Source organism: Dendrobates tinctorius, unplaced genomic scaffold (assembly GCF_039654945.1).
Source record: "Dendrobates tinctorius isolate UK_male_01 unplaced genomic scaffold, ASM3965494v1 ptg000116l, whole genome shotgun sequence".
NCBI classification, from domain to species: Eukaryota; Metazoa; Chordata; class Amphibia; order Anura; family Dendrobatidae; genus Dendrobates; species Dendrobates tinctorius.
This window is the reverse complement of record NW_027361784.1, coordinates 32,562,896-32,577,108: the sequence shown is the minus strand read 5'-3', so window position 1 is coordinate 32,577,108 and position 14,213 is coordinate 32,562,896. Positions and strand designations below refer to the sequence as shown.

Below are 14,213 nucleotides of genomic sequence, written 5' to 3'. Positions count from 1 at the left end.
GGTGTATCTAAGCCTCTCCTGTGATGCTCTCTGCGGTGTATCTAAGCCTCTCCTGTGATGCTCTCTGCGGTGTATCTAAGCCTCTCCTGTGATGCTCTCTGCGGTGTATCTAAGCCTCTCCTGTGATGCTCTCTGCGGTGTATCTAAGCCTCTCCTGTGATGCTCTCTGCGGTGTATCTAAGCCTCTCCTGTGATGCTCTCTGCGGTGTATCTAAGCCTCTCCTGTGATGCTCTCTGCGGTGTATCTAAGCCTCTCCTGTGATGCTCTCTGCGGTGTATCTAAGCCTCGCTGGTGGCCTCTGTCCTCTCCACCGTATGCTGTGCCATATGTGGTCTTACACTGCCCTCTGGTGTCGGTGTGCGGTACTGCACCGTGTGAATGGAATTGATGGTGACGCCTGTAGCACGCGCTGGGCGCACTCATCTGTGGGACTTGATCTCCGCTAACACTTGGGAGAATTGTTTTACTAAGTATAATAATTACTTCACGGAAATCTGGATAAATTGGTTCCAAAATCCTAAATTATCCACCAAAAATAAGAGAAAGTGTTGATTTTGGCGAGATGCCATGTAATAAAGATTTGCCCTATTTTAAGATTACAGAAAAGGCAAACTGCTGCGTCCTGGGATTTCACGCGGTCTGATTGCAGTGCAGTCTGGCATTGTGCTGACACCACCGATCATGGAGTTGTCTACTGGTGTTCTGCTGCCGCTTGGTGGTCTTTATTGGTTACTACACATTTAGAACTAGTTGCCATAATGTAAATATTTTATTAAAAAAAATATTCTGCAGTAAAGTTTGAATTCTGACTGATGCTGTTTCTGAACGGCTGCCGGCAGAATTGTGAATGCTGCTGTGGAGTGTAAGATATAGACATGTTAATGGAGCTCCATTCTGAGTTCTTCTCAGAGGCGTAGCTAGGGCTTCAACAAATATCTGAGTGGGCCTCTAACCCTCATTACAAATAAGGTGGCGCACCCTAATAATTGGTATGGGGGAGCCTCAGCAGATGACCCTGCTGTAACTGGAAAACATTTCCTGAAAATCCAACACTGATATTACTGCCATACGGTGACATGTAGTGTAAATACCAGTGCTGCAGAACGTGGAGGAGATGACAGCGCAGATATACAGTATAGAGTGACAGCTGACGTTCTTTCTGATGGAGTCTTTCACTTTTCCCGTCTTTTCCTTCTTTCCCAGACCGACATGACGACTTCTCCAGCCAGGACTCATCTGCAGAGATAACCACACAGACACATCTGACTTCCCACATTTCCAGCCCCATCCCCATCTTTTCACAACCTGCACAAACTCCTCATCCTGCTGATACCCCAATGCTGAGCCACTGCTGCCGTATGTGTCCCTATTACTGCACCTGATACCCCAATACTGAGCCTCTGCTGCCGTATGTGTCCCTATTACTGCACCTGATACCCCAATACTGAGCCGCTGCTGCCGTATATGTCCCTATTACTGCACCTGATACCCCAATGCTGAGCCGCTGCTGCCGTATGTGTCCCTATTACTGCACCTGATACCCCAATGCTGAGCCACTGCTGCCGTATATGTCCCTATTACTGCACCTGATACCCCAATGCTGAGCCTCTGCTGCCATATGTGTCCCTATTAGTGCACCTGATACCCCAATACTGAGCCGCTGCTGCCTTATGTGTCCCTATTACCCCTGATACCCCAATGCTGAGCCACTGCTGCTGTATGTGTCCCTATTACTGCACCTGATACCCCAATACTGAACCGCTGCTGCCGTATGTGTCCCTATTACTACACCTGATACCCCAATGCTGAGCTGCTGCTGCCGTATGTGTCCCTGTTACTGCACCTGATACCCCAATACTGAGCCGCTGCTGCCGTATGTGTCCCTATTACTGCACCTGATACCCCAATACTGAGCCGCTGCTGCCTTATGTGTCCCTATTACCCCTGATACCCCAATACTGAGCTGCTGCTGCCGTATGTGTCCCTGTTACTGCACCTGATACCCCAATACTGAGCCGCTGCTGCTATATGTGTCCCTATTACTGCACCTGATACCCCAATACTGAGCCGCTGCTGCCTTGTGTCCCTATTACCCCTGATACCCCAATACTGAGCTGCTGCTGCCGTATGTGTCCCTATTACTACACCTGATACCCCAATGCTGAGCTGCTGCTGCCGTATGTGTCCCTATTACTGCACCTGATACCCCAATACTGAGCTGCTGCTGCCGTATGTGTCCCTATTACTACACCTGATACCTCAATACTGAGCCGCTGCTGCCGTATGTGTCCCTGTTACTGCACCTGATACCCCAATACTGAGCCGCTGCTGCCGTATGTGTCCCTATTACCCCTGATACCCCAATACTGAGCTGCTGCTGCCGTGTGTGTCCTTATTACTGCACCTGATACCCCAATACTGAGCCGCTGCTGCCGTATGTGTCCCTATTACTGCACCTGATACCCCAATACTGAGCTGCTGCTGCCGTATGTGTCCCTATTACTACACCTGATACCTCAATACTGAGCCGCTGCTGCCGTATGTGTCCCTGTTACTGCACCTGATACCCCAATACTGAGCCGCTGCTGCCGTATGTGTCCCTATTACCCCTGATACCCCAATACTGAGCTGCTGCTGCCGTGTGTGTCCCTATTACTGCACCTGATACCCCAATACTGAGCCGCTGCTGCCGTATGTGTCCCTATTACTGCACCTACGGCGCGGTACAAAGCAGGGGTCATCTTACTGCCCCAAATACTGCCACCACTGTGCCCCTTACACAGTAATAATGCCTCTTTTGTGACATCAAAGTAGCCCCAACACTCTTTAATGGCCCCCACATTGGCGCCCATACTCTATACTGACCCCTGCATTAGCTCCCAGGCTGTATAATGGCCCCCGCATTGGCTCCCATCAGGGTCGGACTGTCCCACCAGGGAACTGGGTCCAGGCACTTACACCTGCTGGCATACAGGGCCAGCAGTCTCTAGGGCCCTCGCTGCTCCAGGGGCTCCCAGCCAGTGGCATGTCGCTAATAGCAACACACCCAGCTGCTATGGGGCCCGTGAGTCAGGGGGGCCCGAACGGCAGCTGGACACAGGAGCCTGTCACCGCTGCTAAAGAGAAATGAATAGAGATGGGCGAACCCAAACAGTAAAGTACTGTTCAGGCACGAACACTGAACACGGACTTCACCAGGAAGTCCGTGTTACTGTTTGGGTTCAGCTGCCCGAACACCGGGTGTCTGCAGCGCTGCCAGGCACATGACAGCACGACAAACACCGCTTCTGATCAGCTGTGAAATCTTCCCCGCTGGTCAGAGAGCTGCGGTTCCCACACTGTGAAAAGACAGCGAGAGCGCCCAGCTATAATTGAAGGTATAAAGCTTACCTCCGGTCACTGGTGTCAGCTGATGGGACTGCAGATCGCATCATCCGACACCTGCTACCGCTAATTAGTGACAGCAGGAGCGGCTGACGGGTGTATCCATCAGCCGCTCCTGCACTGTAAATAAAATATTTAAAAAAAACAACGTAGGTTCCCCTGTATTTTTGATAACCAGCCAGACAAAACTCACAGCTGGGGGCTGCAGCCTCTAGCTGTCAGCTTCAGCAAGGCTGGTTATCAAGAATAGAGGGGATCCCCATGCTGTTTTTTTAATTAAATAATCTGAAAACTGCTTGGGATCACCCCCCGTTTTTGACAACCAACTTTGCTAAAGCAGACAGCTGGGGGCTGGTATTCTCAGGCTGGTAAGGGGCCATGGATATTGCCCCCCAGCCTAAAAATAGCTGCCGGCAGCTGCCCAGAAAGGCACATCTATTAGATGTGCCAATTCTGGTACTTTGCCCAGCTCTTCCCACTTGCCCTGTAGCGGTGGCAAGTGGAGTTCATATTTGTGGGGTTGATGTCACCTTTGTATTGTCCGGTGACATCAAGTCCATTACTAATCCTATAGTTGTATGGTAAATAAAGACACAGCCAGAATAAAGTCCTTTATTTGAAATAAGACTAAACACCGTTTTCCATTTTTAATTAAACGCCTAATCCCAACGAAGCCCTCGATCTCCTGTAATAAAAGTAAAAAAAAACACAAAGAAAAAAACAATATACCATAAGAGTCGTTCTGTCCCACGCCGTAATCCATATCTGGGGGATAAACAGTTCTCAACCTGGATGGTGCCAAGATGCGACCGTCCAGGCTGAGAACCACTGGTGAATGAGCTGCTGTGAGCGCAGCCTCAGAGACTGGTGGTGACATCATAGAGGTTACGTCCGGTCACTGAGGCTCCGTTCCCAGCCGGCCTGAACTGCTGTGACATCCCCGCTAGCACCGTGAGAGTTTTCTCTGTGTTTAGTCTTATTTCTAATAAAGGACTTTATTCTGTTGTGTCTTTATTTACAATACAACTATCGGATTAGTAATGGATAGCTGTCCTATAGAAGCCTCTCTATTACTAAGACGTGGGCTTGATGTCACCTGACAATACAAAGGTGACATCAACCCCACAAACAAGAACCCCACTTGCCACTGCTACAGGGCAAGTGAGAAGAGCCGGCAAAGCGCCAGAATTTCTGGGCAGCTGTGGGACGCTATTTTTAGGCTGTGAGGGGGCAAAATCAATCGCCCCTTACCAACCTGAGAATGCAAGCCCCCAGCTGTCAGCTATCACAAGGTTGGTTGTCAAAAATGGGGGGGGGGGCGCCACACTGTTTTTTAAATTATTTATTTGAATAATTAAAACAGTGTGGGGACCCCTCTATTTTTGATAACCAGCCTTGCTGAAGCTGATAGTTGAGGGTTGCAGCCCCCAGCTGAGTTTTGTTCTGGCTGGTTAGCAAAATTAAAGGAGAATCCACGCCGTTTTTTTTTTATTATTTATTTACCGCGCTGGAGAAGCTGATGAATACTCCCATCCTCCTCCCCTGCTCTCACTGTAATTAGCGGTAGCAGATGTCGGATGATGGGAGCTGTAGTCCCATCAGCTAAAGGCCCCGTCGCACTAAACGATGTCTCAGCGATCCCACCAACGATCCGACATGATGGGATTGCTGGGACATTGTTAGGCTGATCGCTGGTGAGCTGTCACATAGACAATCCCAGCGATCAGGACCAGCGACGCTGGTTTCCTAGGTAAACGTCGGGTATCCAGGAGCCGCGCGACTCCTGGATACCCGACGTTTACCTTGGAAACCAGCGCTCTTGGATACCCGACGTTTACATTAGCAACCAGGGTCCAGCGTCGCTGATCGCTGGTCTCTCAATGCCACACGCAGCGATCGAAAAACGGCCCAGGCTGCTCGAGCGCGATCTGCGATAACCGGCAGGGGGGCCGGTCGCTGATCCATGTCACACACAGCGATCTTGCTGGCGAGATCGCTGATGTGTCACAAAATCAGCGATCTCGCTAGCGAGATCGCTTAGTGTGATGGGGCCTTAACACCAGTGACTGGAGGTAAGCTTTATACCTCCGATCACAGCTGAGCGCTCATGCTGTCTTTTGACAGCGTGGGAACCGCAGCTCTCTGACTGACGGGGAGGATTTCCCTGCAGATCAGAAGCGATGTTTGACGCGCTGTCATGCACATTACAACTGTTCGGCCAAACCCGCCGGTCCCGAACATCCAGGTGTCCACCCATCTATAGAAATGAATATTTGCGTTTCCCCACACCCACATGGGCGTGGAGAGGAGTGAATATTTATTTCACTTTAAATGCGGGCGGTGTTAGCTGCAAGCTGAGGCTAACACTACCCGCAGGGGCGGACATACCGCATGTAAAGCTGGTGCGGCTGCATCAGGGCCCCGGAGGTGAGCCCCTGTAGGGCAGCTAACACTGAGGGCAATCGGCTGGCAGGGAGCGATCCCTGCAGCTCTGCTGCCTACAGGAAAAAATGGCAGAGTTGAGCTGCAGGGATCCGATGCCGTCCTGCTTCCTGTCTGACACAGCAGAGCAGCTGGATGACATCATGCAGCGCACGGCTGTTTCAGACAGAAAGCTGCCGGCGACGACGATGCTGCCGGGATGTGCTGCGGGGAACGTGCAGAGAGGTGAGTGCTGCTGCTGTGTGTGTGTGTGTGTGTGTGTGTGTGGTGCTGTGCGTGTATTGGAGAGGACAGTGATGTGGGTGGTGGAGAGGGCAATGGTGGTGGTGGAAAGGACAATGGGGGTTGGTGGGGGAGGAGTTAGTGATGGAGGTGTTGGAATGGGTAATGATGGAGGAGAAGCCAATGATGGTTGTGATAGCAAGGACAATGGTGGTGGGGGAGAAGGCAATGATGGAGTTAGTGGAATGGACAATGATGGGGGTGGTGGGGTAGATAGCAATGATGGAGGTGGTGGAAAGGGCAGTGATAGGGGTGTTGAGTGAGTAGGCAATGATGGAGGTGGTGATGAGGACAATGATGGGGGTAGAGAGGGAGAACAATACTGTTATACTTTGAGGGAGCTACATTATTCTCTCAGGGGTCTTCATTATGCCCTATGAGGGGGCTACAGTATATCCTATGGGGGGGGCTGCATTATACCTTGTGAAGGGGGTTGCACTATACTGTGAGGGGGCTACATTATATTCTGTGGAGGGGCTGCATTATATGCTATGAGGGGTGCTGCATTATACCTTATGAGGGGGTTGCATTATATTTTGTGGGGGGGCTGCATTATGTTCTATGAGGGTGCTACCCCAACCCCTGCTACATAATTGACGTGTACTACCTTATATTATACCCTGATATTAGTGTGTTTTACCGCACAATTGGTGGTCTGGTATTTAACTCTATGCAGCTACATAGTGGGCCCCAAGAATGATTTTCTCTGGTGGGCCCAAGGTGCTCCAGTCCGACACTGGCTCCCATGCTGTATAATGACTCCCCGCATTCGCTTCCATGCCTTGGACTCGGGCCTCTGTCTGTGGGCTGTAACCTGCACAGCCCTGATATATATGACAAGAACTAATTATCAGCTAGTAGGTGCGTGTAGAGGCCAGCGTATGGGTATAGCTCTCTGAAAGTATCCTGGTGACCCTAAAAGGAATCTGGACAAGACCCTGAAAAAAGGGAACCGGAAAAAAGAAGGAAACTGAAGAAGGAGCGAAGGTAGAGTATTACACATGTAAAGAAGAAAGTGCACCCCCTGATATGTCTTCTCCTCTCTTTTCCCCTATGGGAGTCTTGTTGTCCAGCCTGAGTCCACGCTCAGGGGCCGTCACCCGTGTGTGGTTCTCTATACGCACCTGCTGGCTGTGTGTACTGCCTTCTATTTGACTCTTTATCGTATATATTAATCCTCAATCTTCTGGGGATTTTGTGTTATAGAAGGTTGTATACTGCGGTTTTCATGCGCTCCTACGTGCAGCACCATCCTGTGTCCTGTGCTGCTCCTCACTGGCGGGAAGGTGCCCTGCGTGGTGACGCCTCTGCTGCAGGGACAGCCACAGAGGTGCAGTGCCGGCAGTTAGCGTCTGGTGGAGGCATCTGCTCCTGTGCGCCTCGGTCTACAGGACAGGAGGCGGTATTGCAGGGAGATGTAGTCACAGTGGCAGGAGCTCAGGGTTGGGGGCCCGGGGCGACCTCCCCCTCTACCCCCGCTGGCAGCTACACTTGTGCTCATTGCCGCTATCATGTTTTTCTGTCTTAAGGCTGATGTCATGTTTTGTGTTTTGCAGGTTGGGAGCCGATATATCAACTACAACACTGGGAGTAAGTGAGCGACATTTCCATCTGCAGTCTGTGTGCATCACTACTTACTGTACGTGTATATAGAATTGTGTGAGGAGTGCGACCACTGCGGCCCACCGCCAACCACCGCTGCTCATCACCAACCATTGTGCGGGTCATATATAGAATCATCTACAGAAATACTCCTGAGCTGCACTCATTATTTTACTTTCGGTTATTAGAAATGGTCGTCAGGTTTGTTAGTGAATAATGTCTCATGTTCAGGCGTCACTTCCCAGAATAAACCAGCAGGAAATGAAATGCAGGATGATTTCAGCTCTGAAGTATGCATTTCATTAATTCAGTTCACAGGATGTAACTCAGGATCAGTAATGTATGTACACAGTGACTGCACCAGCAGAATAGTGAGTGCAGCTCTGGGGTATAATACAGGAGGTAACTCAGGATCAGTAATGTAATGTATGTACACAGTGACTGCACCAGCAGAATAGTGAGTGCAGCTCTGGAGTATAATACAGGATGTAACTCAGGATCAGTAATGTATGTACACAGTGACTGCACCAGCAGAATAGTGAGTGCAGCTCTGGGGTATAATACAGGATGTAACTCAGGATCAGTAATGTAATGTGTGTACACAGTGACTGCACCAGCAGAATAGTGAGTGCAGCTCTGGAGTATAATACAGGATGTAACTCAGGATCAGTAATGTAATGTATGTACACAGTGACTGCACCAGCAGAATAGTGAGTGCAGCTCTGGGGTATAATACAGGATGTAACTCAGGATCAGTAATGTAATGTGTGTACACAGTGACTGCACCAGCAGAATAGTGAGTGCAGCTCTGGAGTATAATACAGGATGTAACTCAGGATCTGTAATGTAATGTATGTACACAGTGACTGCACCAGCAGAATAGTGAGTGCAGCTCTGGAGTATAATACAGGATGTAACTCAGGATCTGTACAGGATCAGTAATGTAATGTATATACACAGTGACTGCAAAAGCAGAATAGTGAGTGCAGCTCTGGGGTATAATACAGGATGTAACTCAGGATAAGTACAGGATCAGTAATGTATGTACACAATGACTGCACCAGCAGAATAGTGAGTGCAGCTCTGGGGTATAATACAGGATGTAACTCAGGATCTGTACAAGATCAGTAATGTATGTACACAGTGACTGCACCAGCAGAATAGTGAGTGCAGCTCTGGGGTATAATACAGGATGTAACTCGGGATCAGTACAGGATCAGTAATGTATGTACACAATGACTGCACCAGCAGAATAGTGAGTGCAGCTCTGGGGTATAATACAGGATGTAACTCAGGAACAGTACAGGATCAGTAATGTAATGTATGTACACAGTGACTGCGCCAGCAGAATAGTGAGTGCAACTCTGGAGTATAATACAGGGTGTAACTCAGGCTCAGTAATTTAATGTATGTACACAATGACTGCACCAGCAGAATTGTGAGTGCAGCTCTGGGGTATAATACAGGATGTAACTCAGGATCAACTCAGGATCAGTAATGTAATGTATGTACACAGTGACTGCACCAGCAGAATAGTGAGTGCAGCTCTGGAGTATAATACAGCCTGTAAGTTAGGATCAGTACAGGGTCAGTGATGTAATTTCTGTAGATTACGTCCGTATATATGAGGTCGGTGTTGGGCAGCATACTCTGTGTCTCTGGGCTTTCACATGACACCACGTTTTTATAATGTACATATTTTGGCCGTGGGTTGTGTGTGATTTTGCAGTCTCGTCCTATGGTGAATACAATGTCAGACACATGATGGGGCCTGGGGGGCTTCTTGGGGTGCGGCAGACCCTGATATCTTCCTTGACGTCTCCTGTCACCAGTGAGATCAGCGCTTGCTGTGTTTTAGCAGTTTTTTGTGAAGTGGTTACAGACTGGATACAAATGTCTCATCCAGAGACTCCACCATGTAATCATCTGCAGAGCAGCGCTCTCGCCTGTGCTGATACTTCGTTACATTGTGTCAGTCTGCGGAGCTGTACTTCTCACCCAGGATTTATTGTAGGAAACCCGCAGCTCTATTAAATCTGTTTTGGCTTTGAGTCTCCTGATCTTTAAATAAGTAAATGAATAAATAAATGAATATGTTTCCATTCGCTGTCAGCAGATAGAAGTGTGGAGATCAGGTGAGTGCTGCTCCGGATGCTTTACAGTAATGTGCGGCTTCGCGCTTTTATCTTACATGGAAAATGTTTTTTGTTTTTTTGAAAGGAGTTTCAGGTTTATTTCAGGGGTCCCTTGTTCAGGACCTTCTTCTGAAAATGAGGTGGAGGATGACAAATGCTGTGTGCACACAGTGAGTTCTGATTCGTTTTCACAGCAATTTTTCCGTGCAGAAATGGACCAAAAACTCTCTGGAATCCTCATGCAAGCTAATGACAATCCTGAAGTTTTGTGCAAGTGATCAGTACATTTCCTTGAGTATTTGCAGCGTTTTATTTTCTGCGGCGTTTTTCACCCACTGACTTCAATTGAGTCTGTGAAATCTGCAGCAAAAACACAGGTATAAAAATGTTTGCGGATTTGCTGAATTTTTGTTTGGGTTTTACCGGCTTCCTGTGGTGCTTCCCACTCTGTCATCTGCGTGACAGAGTGGGAAACACCGGCTCGGAGGTTCTTATCGGCGGTTACGCTACCGCCGGTAAGACAGTCGGTCAGAGCGCTGCAGGGTCATAATGTCCATGCAGCTGTGACTGTGACCCGCGGTAACGCTACCGCCAGTACTGACGGTCAAAGCTTTGCGGGGTCATGCTGTCATGTCAGCGTGACCCTGCAGCTGTGACCCGTGGTAAAAAGCTTACCGCAGGTCAGCAGGTGTGGGCTGATGAGACTACCGCTCCCATCGGCCTACGTCTGCTGTCACTGATAATAGTAAGAGCAGGTGCTGCTGATGGGAGATGTAGTCTCACCAGCCGGCGCCTGTGCTCACCGTAAAAAAAAAAAAGTAAAATAATGACAAACACAAGCAAATAAAAATAAAAAGCTCATTATACTCGCCTAACACCAAATCCCCAATTCCCTCGTCTTCTAGGAAAAAAATGTAAAATAATAAACCAACATATACTCACCTGTCCGCCGTAGTTCACGTAATCCCGAGTGTCCCACGGCGATCTCACGTGTAGAACAGTCACATCGGAAGATGTGACCGCTCTGCCTGGCCTCCGGCGATACACTGACAGGAGGTATCGCCCCTGCAGTGTATCATTGAGCTGCCGAGAGGTTACCGGAGTTCATCAGCTCCGGTGCTTTCACTTACGACACCGCTGCGTGAGAACTTTCTCATGACAGCTCAGATTGCTGTAAAGGAGAAATAGCGCAATAGTGCATTATCCGGTGTGCAGAAAACAATTGCAAGTAATACACTCACCAAATGGAGTTTTGTAACAGGCAATGGAGGATTCGCTGATGCAGAACCACAGATCCTCAAGGGACCAACAGAGAAGATTCAGGATAGAAAAAATGTGGTCAGACAATCCGCGCTGCAAATCACTAAAAACTCGGATTATTAATACAGTGGACTTTATTCTACGAGTCTCACTGAACTCCTTCCTCAGGAAAAAAAAACCACCAGGTGAGGAACGAGTTCTGTTAGACTCTGAAACGCGTAGAATAAAGACCACTGTATTAATAATCCGAGTTTTTAGTAATTCGCAGCGCAGATTGTCTGACCACATTTTTCCTGTCCTGAATCTTCATGACAGCTCAGTGATACAATAACAGGAGGTAATCCCTCCTGTAGTGTATCGCTGGCTGTCTTTGAGAGCAGTCACATCACTGATGTAACTGCTGTCAAAGTCATGAGGATCATCATGGCACATTATGGGTTATCTTCTCGGACAGGTGAGGAATATTGTGGTTTATTTTATTTTTGTTGCAGGAGATATTGGCTTCGGTGGATTAGGCGTTTGGGGACTATGGTTTAAATAAGATTCATTAAAGCAGTCTGTGTCATTTCAAATAAAGGACTTTATTCTGGGTGTCTGTGTTTTATGCAATATCACTGGGATTTCTAATGGATAGGTGTCTTATAGGCGCCTCTCCATTACTAACCTGTGGGCTTGAAGTCACCATTACTCCTCTACACCACCAGGGATCATTACATTACTCCATTACTCCTCTACACCACCAGGGATCATTACATTACTCCATTACTCCTCTACACCCCCAGGGATCATTACATTAATACATTACTCCTCTACACCCCCAGGGATCATTATATTACTCCTCTACATCACCAGGGATCATTACATTACTCCATTACTCCTCTACACCACCAGGGATGATTCATTACATTACTCCATTACTCCTCTACACCACCAGGGATGATTCATTACATTACTCCATTATGCCTCTACACCACCAGGGATCATTACATTACTCCATTACTCTACACCACCAGGGATGATTCATTACATTACTCCATTACTCCTCTACACCACCAGGGATCATTACATTACACCAATACTGCTTTACACCACCAGGGATGATTCATTACATTACTCCATCACTCCTCTACACCACCAGGGATCATTACATTACTCCTTTACTCCTCTAAACCACCAGGGATCCTTACGTTACGCCCTTACTGTACTACACCACCAGGGATCATTACGTTACGCCATTACTGTACTACACCACCAGAGATCATTACATTACTCCATTACTGCTCTACACCACCAGGGATCATTACATTACTCCATTACTGCTTTACACCACCAGGGATCATTACATTACTGCTCTACACCACCAGGGATCATTACATTACTCCATTACTGCTCTACACCACCAGGGATCATTACATTACTGCTATACACCACCAGGGATCATTACATTACTCCATTACTGCTTTACACCACCAGGGATCATTACATTACTGCTCTACACCACCAGAGATCATTACATTACTCCATTACTGCTCTACACCACCAGGGATCATTACATTACTGCTCTACACCACCAGAGATCATTACATTACTCCATTACTGCTTTACACCACCAGGGATCATTACATTACTGCTTTACACCACCAGGGATGATTCATTACATTACTCCATTACTGCTCTACACCACCAGGGATCATTACATTGCTCCATTACTGCTGTACATCACCAGGGATCATTACATTACACCAATACTGCTCTACACCACCAGGGATCATTACATTACTCCATTACTGCTTTACACCACCAGGGATGATTCATTACACTACTCCATTACTCCTCTACACCACAGGGATCATTACATTACTCTATTACTGCTCTACACCACCAGGGATCATTACATTACTCCATTACTCCTCTACACCACCAGGGATCATTACATTACACCAATACTGCTTTACACCACCAGGGATCATTACATTACTCCATTACTGCTTTACACCACCAGGGATCATTACATTACTCCATTACTGCTTTACACCACCAGGGATCATTACATTACTCCATTACTGCTTTACACCACCAGGGATCATTACATTACTCCTCTAAACCACCAGGGATCCTTACGTTACGCCATTACTGTACTACACCACCAGGGATCATTACGTTACTCCATTACTGTTGTACACCACCAGGGATCATTACGTTACTCCATTACTGTTCTACACCACCAGGGATCATTACGTTACTCCATTACTGCTCTACACCACCAGGGATCATTACATTACTCCATTACTGCTCTACACCACCAGGGATCATTTCATTACTCCATTACTGCTCTACACCACCAGGGATCATTACATTACTCCATTACTGCTGTACACCACCAGGGATCATTACATTACTACTCTACACCATCAGGGATCTTTACATTACTCCATCACTGCTCTATACCACCAGGGATCATTACATTACTCCATTACTGCTCTACACCACCAGGGATCACTACATTACTCCATTACTGCTCTACACCACCAGGGATCACTACATTACTCCATTACTGCTCTACACCACCAGGGATCATTACATTACTCCATTACTGCTTTACACCTCCAGGGATCATTACATTACTCCATTACTGCTCTACACCTCCAGGGATCATTACATTACTCCATTACTGCTCTACACCACCAGGGATCATTACATTACTCCATTACTGCTCTACACCACCCAGGGATCATTACATTACTCCATTACTGCTTTACACCACCAGGGATCATTACATTACTCCATTACTGCTTTACACCACCAGGGATCATTACATTACTCCTCTAAACCACCAGGGATCCTTACGTTACTCCATTACTGTTCTACACCACCAGGGATCATTACGTTACTCCATTACTTCTCTACACCACCAGGGATCATTACATTACTCCATTACTGCTCTACACCACCAGGGATCATTTCATTACTCCATTACTGCTCTACACCACCAGGGATCATTACATTACTCCATTACTGCTCTACACCACCAGGGATCATTACATTACTCCATTACTCCTCTACACCTCCAGGGATCTTTACATTACTCCATCACTGCTCTACACCAC

General features: G+C 47.7%; 1 protein-coding gene across 8 annotated transcripts in view; it reads left to right on the top strand.

The window, feature by feature from the left end:
* Positions 1–14,213, top strand: part of CYRIB (CYFIP related Rac1 interactor B) — a 190,014-nt gene that overhangs the window by 139,080 nt on the left and 36,721 nt on the right. For 7 of the 8 annotated variants that reach the window (XM_073590328.1, XM_073590334.1, XM_073590331.1 and 4 more), the window contains one exon: positions 7,666–7,699. The gene's annotated coding sequence lies outside the window, so the exon portion shown is untranslated. Of the gene's footprint in view, positions 1–7,665; positions 7,700–7,729; positions 7,749–14,213 lie in introns of those variants that run through there. The other variant, XM_073590333.1, reaches the window with a different exon arrangement.